This window comes from Ambystoma mexicanum, chromosome 6p, assembly GCF_040938575.1.
Source record: "Ambystoma mexicanum isolate Mex_15411 chromosome 6p, UKY_AmexF1_1, whole genome shotgun sequence".
Taxonomy (NCBI): domain Eukaryota; kingdom Metazoa; phylum Chordata; class Amphibia; order Caudata; family Ambystomatidae; genus Ambystoma; species Ambystoma mexicanum.
This window is the reverse complement of record NC_090935.1, coordinates 22,556,550-22,576,898: the sequence shown is the minus strand read 5'-3', so window position 1 is coordinate 22,576,898 and position 20,349 is coordinate 22,556,550. Positions and strand designations below refer to the sequence as shown.

The following is a 20,349-nucleotide window of genomic DNA, read 5'->3' as shown; positions in this document are numbered from 1 at the left end:
GGGTAATAGCATCAATGTTCTTACCAAACAATTGCCACAATATGAATCTATGTTTCATATTTCAAAATGTGCTGCTTTTGTTTGAATGAACTTATGATCCCTTTCTAAATCTACCAGCATAGGGTGGAGATAGGTTTATTCCAAGTACCTACTAAAATTTAAGCATCTTTTTAGCATCATCTATCTTGTTTAAAAATGGCAATTGGTTAGCAATAATAGGCTTATGAATGGCAGATTACATGGACACACGATGTCCCTTCAGTTAAGACATGACGCGGGTGACGACACTGCGTTGATGACGCTATGAAATTGCACGCACCGTGACGATATGACGCGGGTAACGTGATGACGTCACGCCGTGCCATACCGAGCGGCAACAGTAGCACTCGTCTAATAGAAAAGGAAGATTGTTGTTACAACAACAAGCACAAGCAAATTTGCTGACGGAAATGACACGATAAGGTAAGCTATATTGTAAGGACTATCCTTAAGAGTTGTGAGGTTCACTTTAAGCAACCCTATTACATATCTGAGCATAGGAAATGTCAGAACTATGCAACTGACTTAGATTTGTGTTTCTTCTGTCACACAGTCATCCTAATTAGGACAATATTGAAATATCACACTTCTGAAGCTTCTGCTATACTATTTGGAGACGTGGTACAGACAAATAGGTAAGCACATACCTTATTTTGGCTTATGACATATAAATGTCTATAAATATTGTTCTCTATATTACAAACAGTGATGTTTGATGATCACTGAACATATAAATGTACTCCTGCCATAGTGATCCAATGAGGAACGTACCAAGAGATGAAACAAGCAATTAGTGATTGTCTACATGTGGAAATATCACATCTTCATGGATCACCTAAAGTCCTTATCTGATTAGGGAACCACTCCACGTTTTTAGTACCTAGCTCCAGAGAGTGTATGTGATAGAGTGGCTTGATGGGACTATAGGTTCATGTATACAGAATGTGAGGGATCAGGAGGATACAGCATATCTTTTTAAGCATTACAATGACAAAGTTCTGAACTAATTGTTCATCTGTTTTTTGATTTTTTTCTCTAAGTGAATCTTATGAGGACAACTCTTTTTGGGATTGCAAGTAAGACCCAATGGGGGTATAGTGATTTGGAGCCATGACATCAAACAAGATTTCCTGGATCGGATAATACGCCCAATTTAGAGGTATCTATTAGGTTAACCCTAAATGTGAGGTAGCAAATTTATCAGAAGAATCACCAGTCTTAGTCAGCGGAATAATAGGGCAATTTAGTGCATGTTCAGCAATGTATGTTTTAAAGTAATTGCCCTCTGCCTGTACGTGGGTCTGATAGGGCCGAGGTTCTGCCCAACATGAACTACAAGAATAAAGAGCAGATATTGGGAGTGTCACCACTGCAGATATTCAGGAATCCGCAACATACGTGTTACTCTTGTAACAAGGCACCGTTCTTTTCAGTAAACAGTTTTCAAATTAATAAGAGGCAAATGGAAATGTATTGCAAATATAAGTGTATAATGTGTCTACTCTGCAATAGACCTGGGACAAAATCTTAATTTTTCTTCTCAATTCTCTTTTTCTCCCCTTATCACGTTTAGAACATATGCACGTTTTGGAGATAACATGCAAACGTTTCATAACCTTGTAAATGCTGTGTAGGGCGAAACATTGGCATGTGCTGTTATTGTAACTGTGCACAGGTTTTCCGCTTGTCCAATGGGTTATTGTAGGTTTTTTTGTGTTTTTTGTAACTGTGCGCAGGTTTCCTGCTTGTCCAATGGGTTATTGTAGGCTTTTTGTGCTTATTGTAACTGTACACAAGTTTTCTGCTTGTCCAGGGGGTTATTGTAGGCTTTTTATGCTTGTTGTAACGGTGCACAGGTTTTTTGCTTACTCTAACTATACAGAGATGAGTTTTTTTTGCTCATGGTAAGTGTACACAGGTTTTTTGCTTACTGTTACTATACAGAGATGAGTTTATTTTGCTCATGGTAAGTGTACACAGGTTGTTTGCTTACTGTAACTATACACAGATGAGTTTTTTTGCTCATGGTAAGTGTACACAGGTTGTTTGCTTACTGTAACTATACACAGATGAGTTTTTTTGCTCATGGTAAGTGTACACAGGTTGTTTGCTTACTGTAACTATACACAGATGAGTTTTTTTTGCTCATGGTAAGTGTACACAGGTTGTTTGCTTACTGTAACTATACAGAGATGAGGTTTTTTTGCTCATGGTAAGTGTACACAGGTTGTTTGCTTACTGTAACTATACAGAGATGAGGTTTTTTTGCTCATGGTAAGTGTACACAGGTTGTTTGCTTACTGTAACTATACAGAGATGAGGTTTTTTTGCTCATGGTAAGGGTGCACAGGTTTTTTGCTTAGTGTAACTATACAGAGATGAGTTTTTTTTGCTCATGGTAAGGGTACACAGGTTTTTTGCTTACTGTAACTATACAGAGATGAGGTTTTTTTTGCTCATGGTAAGTGTACACAGGTTGTTTGCTTACTGTAACTATACAGAGATGAGTTTTTTTTGCTCATGATAAGTGTACACAGGTTGTTTGCTTACTGTAACTATACACAGATGAGTTTGTTTTGCTCATGGTAAGTGTACACAGGTTGTTTGCTTACTGTAACTATACAGAGATGAGTTTTTTTTGCTCATGGTAAGTGTACACAGGTTGTTTGCTTACTGTAACTATACAGAGATGAGGTTTTTTTGCTCATGGTAAGTGTACACAGGTTGTTTGCTTACTGTAACTATACACAGATGAGTTTTTTTTGCTCATGGTAAGTGTACACAGGTTGTTTGCTTACTGTAACTATACACAGATGAGTTTTTTTTGCTCATGGTAAGTGTACACAGGTTGTTTGCTTACTGTAACTATACAGAGATGAGGTTTTTTTGCTCATGGTAAGTGTACACAGGTTTTTTGCTTACTGTAACTATACAGAGATGAGTTTTTTTGCTCGTGGTAAGGGTACACAGGTTTTTTGCTTACTGTAACTATACAGAGATGAGTTTTTTTGCTCGTGGTAAGGGTACACAGGTTTTTTGCTTACTGTAACTATACAGAGATGAGTTTTTTTTGCTCGTGGTAAGGGTACACAGGTTTTTTGCTTACTGTAACTATACAGAGATGAGTTTGTTTTGCTCGTGGTAAGGGTACACAGGTTTTTTGCTTAGTGTAACTATACAGAGATGAGTTTTTTTTGCTCGTGGTAAGGGTACACAGGTTTTTTGCTTACTGTAACTATACAGAGATGAGTTTTTTTGCTCATGGTAAGTGTACACAGGTTTTTTGCTTACTGTAACTATACAGAGATGAGTTTTTTCTGCTCATGGTAAGGGTACACAGGTTTTTGCTTACTGTAACTATACAGAGATGAGTTTTTTTTGCTCATGGTAAGGGTACACAGGTTTTTTGCTTAGTGTAACTATACAGAGATGAGTTTTTTTTGCTCGTGGTAAGGGTACACAGGTTTTTGCTTAGTGTAACTATACAGAGATGAGTTTTTTTTGCTCGTGGTAAGGGTACACAGGTTTTTTGCTTACTGTAACTATACAGAGATGAGTTTTTTTGCTCATGGTAAGGGTACACAGGTTTTTTGCTTACTGTAACTATACAGAGATGAGTTTTTTTGCTCATGGTAAGGGTACACAGGTTTTTTGCTTACTGTAACTATACAGAGATGAGGTTTTTTTGCTCATGGTAAGTGTACACAGGTTGTTTGCTTACTGTAACTATACAGAGATGAGGTTTTTTTGCTCATGGTAAGTGTACACAGGTTTTTTGCTTACTGTTACTATACAGAGATGAGTTTTTTTGCTCATGGTAAGTGTACACAGGTTGTTTGCTTACTGTAACTATACAGAGATGAGGTTTTTTTGCTCATGGTAAGTGTACACAGGTTTTTTGCTTACTGTAACTATACAGAGATGAGGTTTTTTTGCTCATGGTAAGTGTACACAGGTTTTTTGCTTACTGTTACTATACAGAGATGAGTTTGTTTTGCTCATGGTAAGGGTACACAGGTTTTTTGCTTACTGTAACTATACAGAGATGAGTTTTTTTGCTCATGGTAAGGGTACACAGGTTTTTTGCTTAGTGTAACTACACAGAGATGAGTTTTTTTTGCTCGTGGTAAGGGTACACAGGTTTTTTGCTTAGTGTAACTACACAGAGATGAGTTTTTTTGCTCGTGGTAAGGGTACACAGGTTTTTTGCTTACTGTAACTATACAGAGATGAGTTTTTTTGCTCGTGGTAAGGGTACACAGGTTTTTTGCTTACTGTAACTATACAGAGATGAGTTTTTTTTGCTCATGGTAAGTGTACACAGGTTGTTTGCTTACTGTAACTATACACAGATGAGTTTTTTTTGCTCATGGTAAGTGTACACAGGTTGTTTGCTTACTGTAACTATACAGAGATGAGGTTTTGTTGCTCATGGTAAGTGTACACAGGTTGTTTGCTTACTGTAACTATACAGAGATGAGTTTTTTTTGCTCATGGTAAGGGTACACAGGTTGTTTGCTTACTGTAACTATACAGAGATGAGGTTTTTTTGCTCATGGTAAGTGTACACAGGTTTTTTTGCTTACTGTAACTATACAGAGATGAGTTTTTTTTGCTCATGGTAAGTGTTAAGACGGATTTCTGAACTCTGTCCTGGTGGCGCAGAAGTTCAGAAGGCCAACCTAATTACTTGGAACAGGGTAACCTCTGGACAAGCCAGACCAATCAAGGTAGCGATCGCGGCGGTCAAGACTAGGTCTCAAGAGGGGTGAGGGTGACTGAAAGCCCACAGTGAGCACACAAAGCAAGAGCGCTTACAAACTACTCCAAACAGTTGTTTATATCAAAAATAGATACACATTTATTATAAGGCCTTGAAACTAATAACCACAGTAAAAGCAGCAATATACAACGATACTAAACCAACACATACACTATCAACCCAATATATATACAGAATACACAGTTTCACAGCATTAGCAGCACGAAATATGTTATCCACCTGCAGGGGAAGGAAAACAGGCAGTGCGAACCAATGCGTGTGATATGTCCGCCTTCTGAGGCCCCTAACTGGATGGTAGTCCAATCCCTACGAAGAGTGGAGCCTAGCGCTCAAAAGTACCTGCACACGCCGGTGCCAATGGGCAGAAGGTGAAGCTCTTCGGAGGACGTTGAACAGCTCTGTAGGGAGCTCTAATGAAGGAGAACACGGTCCGCGACTCTAGCGCAGCCTCCACTGTGAGGCAGAAGCAGGGCGCGAGTACGGACAAGGGGTGCTGTATTCACAGCGGGGAAAAGCAAAGGGCACTGCAGGAGGGCGACCAGATCCTAGCTAATCTACTCACCGGTCCCCGAAGCAAGCAGGCCCGAGCTTCTCCTCGATAGATGCAGCTTCTGGCAGGTTCTGAAGAGCAGGGAACGTCTCGTCGTCGTGCAGAGTAAAAAGACGTCCCGATCGAAGAAACAAGCACAGTTTTGTCGCCACAGCAGGGCAACGGAACGGCCGGGTGTATTCAAGCCAAACGAGCACTGCTCACATCTAGCTTAGGGTTGCTAAGCAAACGAAGCGTGTGAGCGTGCCCCGGACTCAGAATACCACCCAACCTGTCGGCGATTACAGAGCAGGCCTCCTTAGTAAGCTGGTCAGTCAACTGGATGGCCCAGAGACACTTCCGAAGGCTTACAGCAGGAGTTGATGAAGGTGCCGGGAATAGCTGGTCCTGCTATTCCAATAGGTCGAAGCGCCAGTACAGGCCTTCTTGTTCGATCTTAGGTGGAAAGGGCTTCACCGGACGACAGCAATGAGGAGCAGAAGTTCTTCAGGGGGTCACCAGCGATTCCTTGGTCCAGCCTCGTGTTCGCAGGATACTTGGCTCCTGTATCCCTGGGTTCGCAAGAACTCAGGAGATCGACATGGCAGTGGTGTTTCCAGCTCCCTCTTATCCACGGTTCCCTTCGCGCCAAAACGGAGGGGAGCCAATGGGAGATCCGCTCATCCACACACATACCATACGTGGACCAATCACGGACCACAGTGGTCCCAGGCATTCACACCACCCTAGACTCTCTGGCACCCAGGATGTGTATTGGGACCAGACAGCCCAGCCCACATCCTGGGGGCACTCAAACGACATGTAGAAGCCCGCGAAAGCAACCGTGTTTCGCGGGAAACTACATGCCCAAATAAGGAAGGCCCCGGGTCGCCTGACCCGGGGGAAGGTAAAGGGAGCAAGACGGACAGTGGACGAGACAAAGGAGCCTCGTGGTCCGGCCATTTTGGGTAGCCGGGCCACCCTTTTGTGTTCGCGGCAAAAAGGTGCTCAGAACGGCAAAAGGAGCTCAAAATAAACCAAATGATCGCTGCCACCAGCCCAGTCCCTGAATGACTTGCACCGATCCAAAAACCATCCTACAAGAGTGTCTAGGGTCTGTAGAAGGCTAGAGACCCAAGAGAGCTGTAACTTAGCTTACAGTGCCCTCTTGTGTCGTGTTGCACTAAAATGGCGACACGATAAAAGAAACTACGGGAAACAGCGTTCCCCGGTACTGACTGTCTTAAGGGCATGTCAGTTTCCCCGTAAGAAAGGAGCGAAAGCCCAGAGGAGTACGGCAGAAGGCTGCACTTCTCTGGCAAAGTCAAGAAAACAGGTTGAAAACAATAGCAAAAAGTTTAGGGGTTGCCACATGGAAGGAAAGTTCCCTACAATAACGAAATCTTTCCTAACACTCGCCCCTCCCAGACTATGGACAGGGGGAACTAATCCACCCCTGGATGAGTCTCTTGTTCAGGTCGGTAAAACATTCTGGACAACCCATCAGCATTGCTATGTTGGACACCTGGCCTATGCTCAATAGTGAAGTCGAAGCCTTGTAGACTTATGGACCACCTAAGCAACTTTGGATTCTCCCCCTTCATGTTCATTAGCCACTTTAACGGCTTATGGTCAGTCTGCAGAGTGAAGTGGGTCCCATAGAGGTAGGGCCTCAGCTTCCTTAGGGCCCACACAACAGAGAAACATTCTTTCTCTACCGTGGACCATCTGAGCTCTCTGTCCTTAAGCTGGCGACTAATAAAACCGATAGGGTGTTCCTTACCCTTCTCATCTACTTGTGATAGTACAGCTCCTATCCCAGTGTCAGAGGCATCCGTCTGCACGATAAAAGGTCTTTGATAATCAGGGGCCCTGAGCACAGGGGCCTGGCACAAGGAGTCTTTCAAGCCATTGAAGGCCTTCTCACACTCGTCAGTCCAAGTTACCTTCTTGGGTTTCTTCGGAGTTGTGAGGGCAGTCAGAGGAGCAGCTATGGTGCCATAGTCTGCCATAAAATTGCGGTAATAACCCGTGAGTCCTAAGAAGGCTCTCACTTGGGTTTGTGTAGTGGGGGTAGGCCAGTCTTGTACTGCTTGTACTTTACTGGGGAGAGGCTGTATCCTTCCTCCACCTACTTCATGCCCAAGGTAAACCACTGAGCCTTGTCCAATCTGGCATTTACTCGCCTTTATGGTCAAGTGGGCTTTCTGAAGAGCCTGGAGCACAATCCCGAGGTGTTTCACATGGTCTTCCCAGGTGGCACTGAAAACTGCTATATCGTCTAGATATGCAAGACAGAATTCGTCCAACCCATTCAACACATGATTCACAAGCCTCTGGAAAGTGGCAGGTGCATTCTTCAATCCGAACGGCATTACCCGGAATTGGTAAAGCCCGTCGGGAGTTGAAAATGCTGTCTTCTCCTTGGCATGTTCTGCTAAAGCTATTTGCCAATAGCCCGCAGTCAGGTCAAACGTGCTGAGATACTTGGAGGCACCCAAGGTATCCACCAGCTCGTCAGTTCGAGGCAAGGGGTGAGCGTCTGTCTTGGTGACAGCATTCAGAGCCCTGTAATCCACGCAGAACCTCAATTCAGAAGTGCCTGCTTTTGGAACCAGAACCACAGGACTGGACCAAGGACTACTAGAGGGTTCAATCACCCCAAGGTCTAACATCTTGTTGACCTCGGTCTTAATATAAGACCGTACTTTATCCGACATCCTGTATCCCCTACTTTTGGTAGGTACACTGTCTCCTGTGTCAATGTTATGTTTGCACCAAGGTGTCAAACCAGGCGACTGTGAAAACAGGGGGGAAAACTGCCTAAGCAAACTTTTCACCTCAGCCTGCTGATCAGAAGTCAGGTGAGGGGCCACTCGGACACCCTCAACGGAGCTATCTGAAGGACCGCTTTGGAACAGGTCGGGAAGAGGTTCTGACTCCTCTTCCTCAACGTCTGACGCCAGTAGCAGTGCTGCGATTTCGACTCTTGGGACGAAAGCCTTCAGCCTATTTACGTGGAACACTTTTGGAGCCTGTCCAGGCCTTCCAAGGTCCACTAAATAGTTCACCTCACCCAGGGGCTCCACCACTGTGTAAGGGCCTGACCATTTGTCCTGTAAGGCGCGAGGCCTTATAGGGTTCATGATCAGGACTTGCTGACCAGGGGTAAAGTGAATTAAGGAAGCTTTCTGGTCGTACCAATGTTTCACCAGCGCTTGTCCTGCCTTCAACTTTTCACTAGCCAAGCCCATCAGGAGTACCATCCGTTTTCTGAGCCCTAGCACATAGTCAACTACATTGGTAGTAACAGGGGGAGTGGGCATCTCCCATCCCTCTTTGACGATGGCTAAGGGTCCCCGTACGGGATGACCGAACAGAAGTTCGAAGGGGCTGAAGCCAACACCCTCCTGTGGTACCTCTCTGTAGGCAAACAGCAAGCATGGTAAAAGAAGATCCCATTTTCTTCTCTGGGGCTCCTCCAGAGCCCCAATCATGCTCTTTAGCGTTCTGTTGAAACGCTCCACCAGACCATTGGTCTGGGGGTGGTATGCAGAAGAGAACTTGTAGGTGACCCCACATTCTTTCCACATAGCCTGCATATACTTCGACATAAAGTTGCTGCCACGATCTGACACAACTTCTTTAGGGAAGCCAACCCTAGTAAATATGCCGAGTAAAGCTTTTGCAACTGACTTGGCAGTTACAGTCTTTAATGGGATGGCCTCAGGATACCTGGTTGCATGGTCGACCAGCACCAGGATAAACCTATTGCCTGAGGATGTTTGCGGGTCAAGGGGACCAACGATGTCGATCCCTACCCTTTCAAATGGTACCCCCACAACTGGGAGCGGTACCAATGGAGCTTGGATTGTCGCGCCAACCTTACCAGACAACTGGCAGGAGGCACAACTCCTGCAGTGACTTTCTACTTGCACCCCCATCTTGGGCCAGTAGAAGTGCATAGATAACCTTTGCTTGGTCCTCTTCATTCCAAGGTGACCAGCAAGGGGAACTTCATGCGCCAACTGCAGGAGGAAGGGTCTAACAGCAAGGGGAACCACCAACCTCCTATGGTCTCCTTCTGTAGACTCTGTGGGCTCACTGTACAGGAGTCCACCTTCCCAATAAATCCGATGCTTCCCAGGAGGTTCACCCTCAAGCTGGGAGCAGGCCTGTCTCCTTAGGCCTTCCAGAGATGGGCACTCACGTTGGCCCTTACTGAAGTCGTCCCTATCAGGACCTCCTTCAACTAACAAGTCTTTTAGTTCCGGATGGTCGTTGGGGTCGAACACTTCAGGCATCGCCACCTCCTCGTCAGGCTCGGGCGATTGGCCAACTCCCTCCACCGCAGTGGTAGGCGAGCTCGGGGGAATATTCTCCTTCCCCCGTCGGGACTTGTTGACTCCTTTCGCCTTGGGTTTCCCCTTCGGCTGGGGCGGCGTATTGGACTTGGCCAATGCTGCCCGTGCTTGAGACCGTGTGTAGGGTCTTTCGGCAGTGTCTCCTACGAGCCCTAGAGCTCTGAGATCATTGCCCAACAAGACCTTTCCCGGGACGTTTCTCTGAATGCTCACTGGAATCCTAACTGCTGTACCATTTAAAGTTAGATTAACAGGGATCACGGGAAACATACGGAGGGGGCCGTCAGCCAACTTAGTGGGCATCAGAGGAGCTCTGGCAACTTCCTCTGAGTCTACCAAGGTAGAATCCACTACAGTTCGACTGCACCCACTATCCCTAAGAGCTGGAGTATCCACTCCATTGATCAGCACACTGTCTTTAAAGTAGTGCTTGGTATTATCCGGAATCCTAGCATACGCCTCTGCGACTTTAGGCTCCCAGGAACCCAGGGACACTAAAACTACCTCAGCCTCTATTCCGCTGGGAAATGAGTCTGAGGAGAAGGATGCTCCTGTAATCTCTTCTTCCTCGTAGGAGGAGAAGGCCAGATTAGCGGAGTGGACCCCCAAAGGTCTAACCTTACAACGGGGATCCCCCTTCACATGGTCAGTTGCTCCACAAGAAAAACAAGCCCCATTGGGTCTGTTTACGTAGGGAGGCTTATTATAACCAGAGTTCTGTTTCGGAGGCGAACCTCCACTACCCTGTGAGTTCTCGTATGGCTTACCCTTATTTTTCTTTTTGTGGCCCTTATGGGAAGAAGATTTAGCAGATTCCCCACCCTCCATATCTTTGGACTTTTTCCCTTCCTCCTGCTTACCAGGATGAGTTTTGTCCTTATGGGACACTCGATGTGACACCCATAAGTCTGCTGCAATGGCCAGCTTCTTAGGATCTATCTCCTTCGAATCGGCCAAATGCTGCTTAAGCTCCGGGGAAGAAGAAGCAAAAATGTGTTCCAGCATGACCAGATTGATCATGCCTTCGAAGGTAGAAACCTTATAACCTTCAACCCAGCCAGTTAAGTTTTTCAGGGACTCAGCTACATACGACACCCAAGTACCACCTTCCTTTTTCTTATACTCTCTAAACCTTTTCAAATATTGGGTCGGAGTCTTCCCAAACTTTAAAATGAGAGTCTGCTTCAACATTGCAAAATCAGCGCGCTCAGCCTTCGACATTTCCATAATGGCACTGCAACCAGAATGGGGCAGTCTGCTGAGTAACCATGCAATCTTATCCGCATTATCAACCTCTTGAACCTCGCATGCATACTCAAACGCATTTAACCAGTCCATAATGTCATTTCGTTCCTCATACACACTGAGCAGATCTTTTGGAAATCGTGGATGAGAGGAAGCCCCAGAACCATGTCCAGGACCCTTGGACCCATTTGCGAACTGAAGCTTGGCCAGTTCCAACTGGTGATCCCTGTCTTTTTGTTTTTCTGCCTGGTCGATTTTCAGTTTGGCTATGCTGAATTCAAGCTCCTGCTGCCTAAACCGCAGCTCTTGCTTCTTGAATTCAAGCATAGCCTCCCCATCAACACTGGCAGAGGAAACGTTAGACATTACATCCTCCCTGTCCTCGTGGTCGTGATGGATCAGTGCAGCGGCAGAACCGTCGGTTCTGCCAGTGAGAGCAGCCCCACCACCTTCTGCACTGTCCTCGGAAGTTATAGCGTCAAGCTGCGCTTCTTGCCACGCCACGATTCTCTGGATCATTTCCAATTTAGTGCCTTGAGAGGAAACCCCTCTCTCCGCACACATCTTCTTCAATGTTTCAGATTTCGAAGCATTTAAGGTTAATAAAGTATTCGTTTCCATACTGTCGATAGGACTATGGCCTTTTTAACGTTATATTCAATACTTTACTGCGTGTCCTGGTTGGAATAACCTAAAAACGCCTTAGCTCGTGCGCAACACTGGATACCTTCAGTCGTATCCCACCGCTGTACACCAATTTGTTAAGACGGATTTCTGAACTCTGTCCTGGTGGCGCAGAAGTTCAGAAGGCCAACCTAATTACTTGGAACAGGGTAACCTCTGGACAAGCCAGACCAATCAAGGTAGCGATCGCGGCGGTCAAGACTAGGTCTCAAGAGGGGTGAGGGTGACTGAAAGCCCACAGTGAGCACACAAAGCAAGAGCGCTTACAAACTACTCCAAACAGTTGTTTATATCAAAAATAGATACACATTTATTATAAGGCCTTGAAACTAATAACCACAGTAAAAGCAGCAATATACAACGATACTAAACCAACACATACACTATCAACCCAATATATATACAGAATACACAGTTTCACAGCATTAGCAGCCCGAAATATGTTATCCACCTGCAGGGGAAGGAAAACAGGCAGTGCGAACCAATGCGTGTGATATGTCCGCCTTCTGAGGCCCCTAACTGGATGGTAGTCCAATCCCTACGAAGAGTGGAGCCTAGCGCTCAAAAGTACCTGCACACGCCGGTGCCAATGGGCAGAAGGTGAAGCTCTTCGGAGGACGTTGAACAGCTCTGTAGGGAGCTCTAATGAAGGAGAACACGGTCCGCGACTCTAGCGCAGCCTCCACTGTGAGGCAGAAGCAGGGCGCGAGTACGGACAAGGGGTGCTGTATTCACAGCGGGGAAAAGCAAAGGGCACTGCAGGAGGGCGACCAGATCCTAGCTAATCTACTCACCGGTCCCCGAAGCAAGCAGGCCCGAGCTTCTCCTCGATAGATGCAGCTTCTGGCAGGTTCTGAAGAGCAGGGAACGTCTCGTCGTCGTGCAGAGTAAAAAGACGTCCCGATCGAAGAAACAAGCACAGTTTTGTCGCCACAGCAGGGCAACGGAACGGCCGGGTGTATTCAAGCCAAACGAGCACTGCTCACCTCTAGCTTAGGGTTGCTAAGCAAACGAAGCGTGTGAGCGTGCCCCGGACTCAGAATACCACCCAACCTGTCGGCGATTACAGAGCAGGCCTCCTTAGTAAGCTGGTCAGTCAACTGGATGGCCCAGAGACACTTCCGAAGGCTTACAGCAGGAGTTGATGAAGGTGCCGGGAATAGCTGGTCCTGCTATTCCAATAGGTCGAAGCGCCAGTACAGGCCTTCTTGTTCGATCTTAGGTGGAAAGGGCTTCACCGGACGACAGCAATGAGGAGCAGAAGTTCTTCAGGGGGTCACCAGCGATTCCTTGGTCCAGCCTCGTGTTCGCAGGATACTTGGCTCCTGTATCCCTGGGTTCGCAAGAACTCAGGAGATCGACATGGCAGTGGTGTTTCCAGCTCCCTCTTATCCACGGTTCCCTTCGCGCCAAAACGGAGGGGAGCCAATGGGAGATCCGCTCATCCACACACATACCATACGTGGACCAATCACGGACCACAGTGGTCCCAGGCATTCACACCACCCTAGACTCTCTGGCACCCAGGATGTGTATTGGGACCAGACAGCCCAGCCCACATCCTGGGGGCACTCAAACGACATGTAGAAGCCCGCGAAAGCAACCGTGTTTCGCGGGAAACTACATGCCCAAATAAGGAAGGCCCCGGGTCGCCTGACCCGGGGGAAGGTAAAGGGAGCAAGACGGACAGTGGACGAGACAAAGGAGCCTCGTGGTCCGGCCATTTTGGGTAGCCGGGCCACCCTTTTGTGTTCGCGGCAAAAAGGTGCTCAGAACGGCAAAAGGAGCTCAAAATAAACCAAATGATCGCTGCCACCAGCCCAGTCCCTGAATGACTTGCACCGATCCAAAAACCATCCTACAAGAGTGTCTAGGGTCTGTAGAAGGCTAGAGACCCAAGAGAGCTGTAACTTAGCTTACAGTGCCCTCTTGTGTCGTGTTGCACTAAAATGGCGACACGATAAAAGAAACTACGGGAAACAGCGTTCCCCGGTACTGACTGTCTTAAGGGCATGTCAGTTTCCCCGTAAGAAAGGAGCGAAAGCCCAGAGGAGTACGGCAGAAGGCTGCACTTCTCTGGCAAAGTCAAGAAAACAGGTTGAAAACAATAGCAAAAAGTTTAGGGGTTGCCACATGGAAGGAAAGTTCCCTACAATAACGAAATCTTTCCTAACAGTAAGTGTACACAGGTTGTTTGCTTACTGTAACTATACAGAGATGAGTTTGTTTTGCTCATGGTAAGTGTACACAGGTTTTTTGCTTACTGTAACTATACAGAGATGAGTTTGTTTTGCTCGTGGTAAGGGTACACAGGTTTTTTGCTTACTGTAACTATACAGAGATGAGTTTGTTTTGCTCATGGTAAGGGTACACAGGTTTTTTGCTTACTGTAACTATACAGAGATGAGTTTTTTTTGCTCGTGGTAAGGGTACACAGGTTTTTTGCTTACTGTAACTATACAGAGATGAGTTTTTTTTGCTCGTGGTAAGGGTACACAGGTTTTTTGCTTACTGTAACTATACAGAGATGAGTTTGTTTTGCTCATGGTAAGGGTACACAGGTTTTTTGCTTACTGTAACTATACAGAGATGAGTTTTTTTTGCTCATGGTAAGGGTACACAGGTTTTTTGCTTACTGTAACTATACAGAGATGAGGTTTTGTTGCTCATGGTAAGTGTACACAGGTTTTTTGCTTACTGTAACTATACAGAGATGAGTTTTTTTTGCTCGTGGTAAGGGTACAGAGGTTTTTTGCTTACTGTAACTATACAGAGATGAGTTTTTTTGCTCGTGGTAAGGGTACACAGGTTTTTTGCTTACTGTAACTATACAGAGATGAGGTTTTTTTGCTCATGGTAAGTGTACACAGGTTGTTTGCTTACTGTAACTATACAGAGATGAGTTTTTTTTGCTCATGGTAAGGGTACACAGGTTTTTTGCTTACTGTAACTATACAGAGATGAGTTTTTTTTGCTCATGGTAAGGGTACACAGGTTTTTTGCTTACTGTAACTATACAGAGATGAGGTTTTGTTGCTCATGGTAAGTGTACACAGGTTGTTTGCTTACTGTAACTATACAGAGATGAGTTTTTTTGCTCATGGTAAGGGTACACAGGTTTTTTGCTTACTGTAACTATACAGAGATGAGTTTTTTTTGCTCATGGTAAGGGTACACAGGTTTTTTGCTTACTGTAACTATACAGAGATGAGTTTTTTTTGCTCGTGGTAAGGGTACACAGGTTTTTTGCTTACTGTAACTATACAGAGATGAGTTTTTTTTTGCTCATGGTAAGGGTACACAGGTTGTTTGCTTGGTGTAACTGTACAGCGAAGTCCTGGGGGGTTTTGACCATGGTAAAGGTGTTTTGGTAATTGTAGCGTTACACAGATATTTTTGGTGATTGACAAGTGTACATACTATAGAATGTGATTTCTCAATTGGATTGGTAAATAAACATTGATCCCAAACAAATCCATCCACAGCGCTTGGGTTTCTGTTTTTTCTTTTTGTACCAGTTTCTCCTTCTGTGCCTTATCCCCCTAGCTACAGTATAAACTCCACAATACCTGGTCTTGCACCAGATAGAGGACCATGTCATAATCAAGCCAACATGTGTGTGGGCCAATCAGGGCCCACTGCTCTCCTGCAAACATGGTCTCCATGCGCGCAGGGATGTGCAACCACTCCTCAAACTTCTTCAAAAAGCCCAACCTCATACAATGAAACGGTGGAAGCTCCATACAAGCTGTCAGGATGACCATTCTGACAGATGAAACCATCACCATACCAAGTGTGCATTGCACCTTGGAATTATGACCCAAAATGCACTGTGTTTTTATGCAAAGCAGCCAGCATCCTACATTCAGGGCACCCACATTATTCGACACCTAGGTCCCCCCTCAGTCTCACACTCGCCACTACTGACAATCCGCCTCCCTCATCCCCAGGGAAGGGAGATCCCCCAGTAACCTTTGTCCATTTCTGGCACTGGCTGGGATGGGGAAATGTCAGTCCTGCGCTAGGCTCCTGCCATGCGGCTGGCCATGCCCGACCTCTAGTGGCCCTTTCTAAGAAACAGAGTGGGAGAAAAACAGCAGATTTATAGCGCCCAGAAGGTGGACAAAACGTGTCGAGGAGGGTGACGCAGAAAAACAAGAGACAGAAAGGTATCTGAGTGCAAATGATAGGTATTGGTCAGGGCTCTCATGACGGCAGGTAACTCGCCAGGTCTGTTATTTTGCTATGGATTCTGGGACTTGTAGTCCTGCATTTACCATGGGAAAAGGTACACTACCAGTTCCAGAATAAAGAGGGCTGTGTGAGCTTCTCACACCTGACATGAGGCAAAGTGAGAGGTCTAATCATATAAACAGCTGGTAATAAGGGCACGTGTGTTCTCATGTAGCATTAGGTGCTGCAGATTCGCAGTGCTGCAAATAACAGACTTTTGATCGGCTTTTAACAGTACTCTGCCTCATGGAAAGATAAAAGGCGGAGCTGGTCCTGGCAGGTTTCAAAACTGGGACCTGCTGTCCATGCGCCTGCTTAACTCACTGAGCTATCTGACCAGCAGGATGTTGGGTGCGCCCTCCCTGGAGTGCATGACTGACCTTGCCCCAGCCCCACCAGGAAGAGATCGCTGACAACAGCCCAGCCCAGCTATTATGCGGGAGTCCGGCGGGTGCGTGAGCCTCTTTCATGTAGTCCACTATTAAGGGGGAACTTCAGAAGAATCGCCCACACACACTTTACAGCAGCGCCAGAGGTCGGCCAGAGGTCTGCGCCAGAGGTCTGCGCCTGAGAGCGCGGGCAATGCTGGGCTATGGGGGCCTGGCCGGCTGTCCTGCGGGGCCCACGGCCAAGGTGTGACCATGCAGAGATGCCTGCCATCCTCACCCTGACCTTGGAGTCACTAGAGAGGCACCAAAAAGGGCGGCCCCATCCAATCCCATGCAGAACAGCACCGGCCAGCTCCTAGAAGCCCCAATGGCCCCTCCTAGGTGCTTCAGCATTCAGGAGCCAGACTCCCGGGTGTCTGTTGGACACTCCATGGGCCCAATTCCTGGAATTATTTGCGCGTAAAATAGGGTACTTGCCAGGGGCGCCTTCAAATGTTGGGAGAGGCACTAACTTCAGAGACGGTGGAGGAGTGATAAACATACTTGTGTAGGGGCATCTAACTTCATTACTCATTGTAATGAGACTATTCTAGTGCAGCTTCAATGTTACACGCAGTTCACTCTCTCCTTTAAGTCTGAAACACCCACTTTCTGCAGATCCTAGAAAGTGTGAAACTGGCAGATGTTGTGCAATGAAAGACTGAATATCACAGCATCACAGCAGATAGCAGAGTGTGGGGCAGGACTCTGGGCGGCCCAAGCAACCTCAGTGGCTAACAGGACATAGCAGAGTGTGGGGCAGGACTCTGGGCGGCCCAAGCAACCTCAGTGGCTAACAGGACATAGCAGAGTGTGGGGCAGGACTCTGGGCGGCCCAAGCAACCTCAGTGGCTAACAGCACATAGCAGAGTGTGGGGCAGGACTCTGGGCGGCCCAAGCAACCTCAGTGGCAAACAGGACATAGCAGAGTGTGGGGCAGGACTCTGGGCGGCCCAAGCAACCTCAGTGGCTAACAGCACATAGCAGAGTGTGGGGCAGGACTCTGGGCGGCCCAAGCAACCTCAGTGGCTAACAGCACATAGCAGAGTGTGGGGCAGGACTCTGGGCGGCCCAAGCAACCTCAGTGGCTAACAGGACATAGCAGAGTGTGGGGCAGTACTCTGGGCGGCCCAAGCAACCTCAGTGGCTAACAGCACATAGCAGAGTGTGGGGCAGTACTCTGGGCGGCCCAAGCAACCTCAGTGGCTAACAGCACATAGCAGAGTGGGGGGCAGTACTCTGGGCGGCCCAAGCAACCTCAGTGGCTAACAGCACATAGCAGAGTGTGGGGCAGTACTCTGGGCGGCCCAAGCAACCTCAGTGGCTAACAGGACATAGCAGAGTGTGGGGCAGTACTCTGGGCGGCCCAAGCAACCTCAGTGGCTAACAGGACATAGCAGAGTGTGGGGCAGTACTCTGGGCGGCCCAAGCAACCTCAGTGGCTAACAGGACATAGCAGAGTGTGGGGCAGTACTCTGGGCGGCCCAAGCAACCTCAGTGGCTAACAGGACATAGCAGAGTGTGGGGCAGTACTCTGGGCGGCCCAAGCAACCTCAGTGGCTAACAGGACATAGCAGAGTGTGGGGCAGTACTCTGGGCGGCCCAAGCAACCTCAGTGGCTAACAGGACATAGCAGAGTGTGGGGCAGTACTCTGGACGGCCCAAGCAACCTCAGTGGCTAACAGGACATAGCAGAGTGTGGGGCAGTACTCTGGGCGGCCCAAGCAACCTCAGTGGCTAACAGCACATAGCAGAGTGTGGGGCAGTACTCTGGGCGGCCCAAGCAACCTCAGTGGCTAACAGCACATAGCAGAGTGTGGGGCAGGACTCCCGATGGTCCAAGCAACTTCAGTGGCTAACAGCACATAGCAGAGTGTGGGGCAGGACTCCCGATGGTCCAAGCAACCTCAGTGGCTGGCAGCAACAGGGGAGAAAATGTAACGCTGGTTCTACCACAGTTAGTGCGCGATACTAGAATCTCTAGTGCACTGGCTGGCTGGTGAGACTATGTCTGCCTGTCAAATCAAGTGATAACAGACTGGGGGAGGGCCAGTGCAGCAATAATGCAATTCTATGTGACTGTATTGGGGCCCCTAGCATGGAAGCACCAGGGTACATCATGTGATGCGAGACGGGGGAGGGCCAGTGCAGCAATAATGCAATTCTATGTGACTGTATTGGGGCCCCTAGCAGGGAAGCACCAGGGTACATCACGTGATGCGAGACGGGGGAGGACCCGTGCAGCAATAATGCAATTCTATGTGACTGTATTGGGGCCCCTAGCATAGAAGCACCAGGGAACACCAATGTGTCCCTACACTTTTTAAAACCCTATTGTAAGGGTGTAAACGTAATCACTTTTAAGCACTCCCATTTTTGCAGTTGAAGTCAGGGTGAGATTACATTATTTGCCCAGGATCACACACTTAAGCTAAACTAAACACCTTCTTCCACGCTTTACTTGGAACAAATACTTACGTTTTGGGCGTCAAGGCCTACAATGATATAGAGTTTACCTGGAAAATCCACACATTGCATAGTGAAGCATCGTGACAACATGTAAATCCTTATAGCAGCAGCATGCTGGGCCAAAATTATATCAGTGGACCTTTTATTTTCCACATCCTGAATGCAAAACTATAAGATGCGAACAGCAAAATATCTATTTGGCCACTTTATTTCCAGCGCTTTAAGACACACAATGAAATAAAGAACCCCCTGATGAGACAGCGACTCGCGCCCAACCCCACTGGCATTACTGTCTGTCATTGCAATGTATTAAGCTGGTTTGCAACAGCGCCCTGAGGACTCAGGGTTTAGGCGCTTTATAAATGGAAAAAGAAAAAGAAATAAGTTGTGTCATAAACTAACTTAGGTTTGGCGATTCGTCACCAACCTCCAGCGTGTTGCTATGTATGGTTTTAAGAACATTCAACTAAGGACATCAGAGCAAACTTTACTTTTTAGCATATCAAGATATTAGACGTTATGGGTATCAACACATATTCAAAGGGTGCTTTATTGCGTTTCTCCCTTTAACCGTCACAGATTTGCAAGGTGACTGGTGGTCTTTCAGTTGGAAATTCACCATCATGCATAAGAAAGGCTACTGTGTACGATGTAACTTAGGGGTGCGCGTAAGCAGTGTAGCGGGGTGTAGGAACGGATTTCGGGGTTTGCACACTGATTTTCATACAAAGGTTGTCAGGGTGCCCTATACAGTTACGGGGGCCCTGCGCAGGGTCCATGAGTTGCAGGTCTACTTGCGGGGCAAAGGTAGCTGATCTGGCTGTTTATGCTTTTTGTGTGGCCATGTTGGGGGCATTCTGGCTGCGACTTGCGAATACAGTTACTTTGCGCGAACAATTCCATGAATACGCGGGCCATTTGTTATTCTGCGCGCACACTCGCGCAGTGTCCTTCTCGGCACGCGGTCCTTGCGTGATTTCTGCGCACATTTCCATGACTCCGGCCTCATGAGTTTACACAAGCGGAGGTTTAAATGCCCCCTCCCTCCCACACCAGTGAAGTGTGTCTCTCACACACAGAAGAGACCTCAGGTCTCAGAGTGGGGTGTTTACATCACAGAACTCACTCATCTATTCATTTCCCTATTCTAATCACTCACTCAGCACCAACTCATTCACCCCCCTCCCCCCCTCCATCACTCATTAACGGGCTACTTACCGTGCGGTGTCTTGTCCTGAGGCCTCCTCCAGTGCTCTGCACTCTCCCCCAGCAGCATTTATACTCTCAGGGAAGAGTCATGAACGTGACCCTCCCCCTCACTCCCTCCCCACCCCCCACGGGCTGTAGGAGTGTCCCGCCCTGGCGATGGGGTGACCTGCATCGTTTCTAGCGAACTTGGTGCCCAGGGCCAAAACGCTAGAATGCGCCCCTCCCCCCCTCACGCCCGCCACTCTCAAACTATAGACACAGCCCTGTCTCAATAAATCGGTGCTAACATGTAAAGCGGGTTTCATCACATAGTCGCCTGCTCTATAGTAGGCCTTGCCTGAATGCAGTGCCTGGTACCAGTGTGGC

General features: G+C 47.3%; 1 protein-coding gene across 2 annotated transcripts in view; it reads right to left on the bottom strand.

The window, feature by feature from the left end:
• Positions 1 to 20,043, bottom strand: part of LOC138511160 (uncharacterized) — a 267,800-nt gene extending 247,757 nt beyond the window's left edge. The window contains exon 1 of one of the 2 annotated variants that reach the window (XM_069626663.1): positions 19,993 to 20,043. The gene's annotated coding sequence lies outside the window, so the exon portion shown is untranslated. The remainder of the gene's footprint in view (positions 1 to 19,992) is intronic. The other variant, XM_069626664.1, reaches the window with a different exon arrangement.
• Between the last annotated feature and the right edge of the window lie 306 nt (positions 20,044 to 20,349).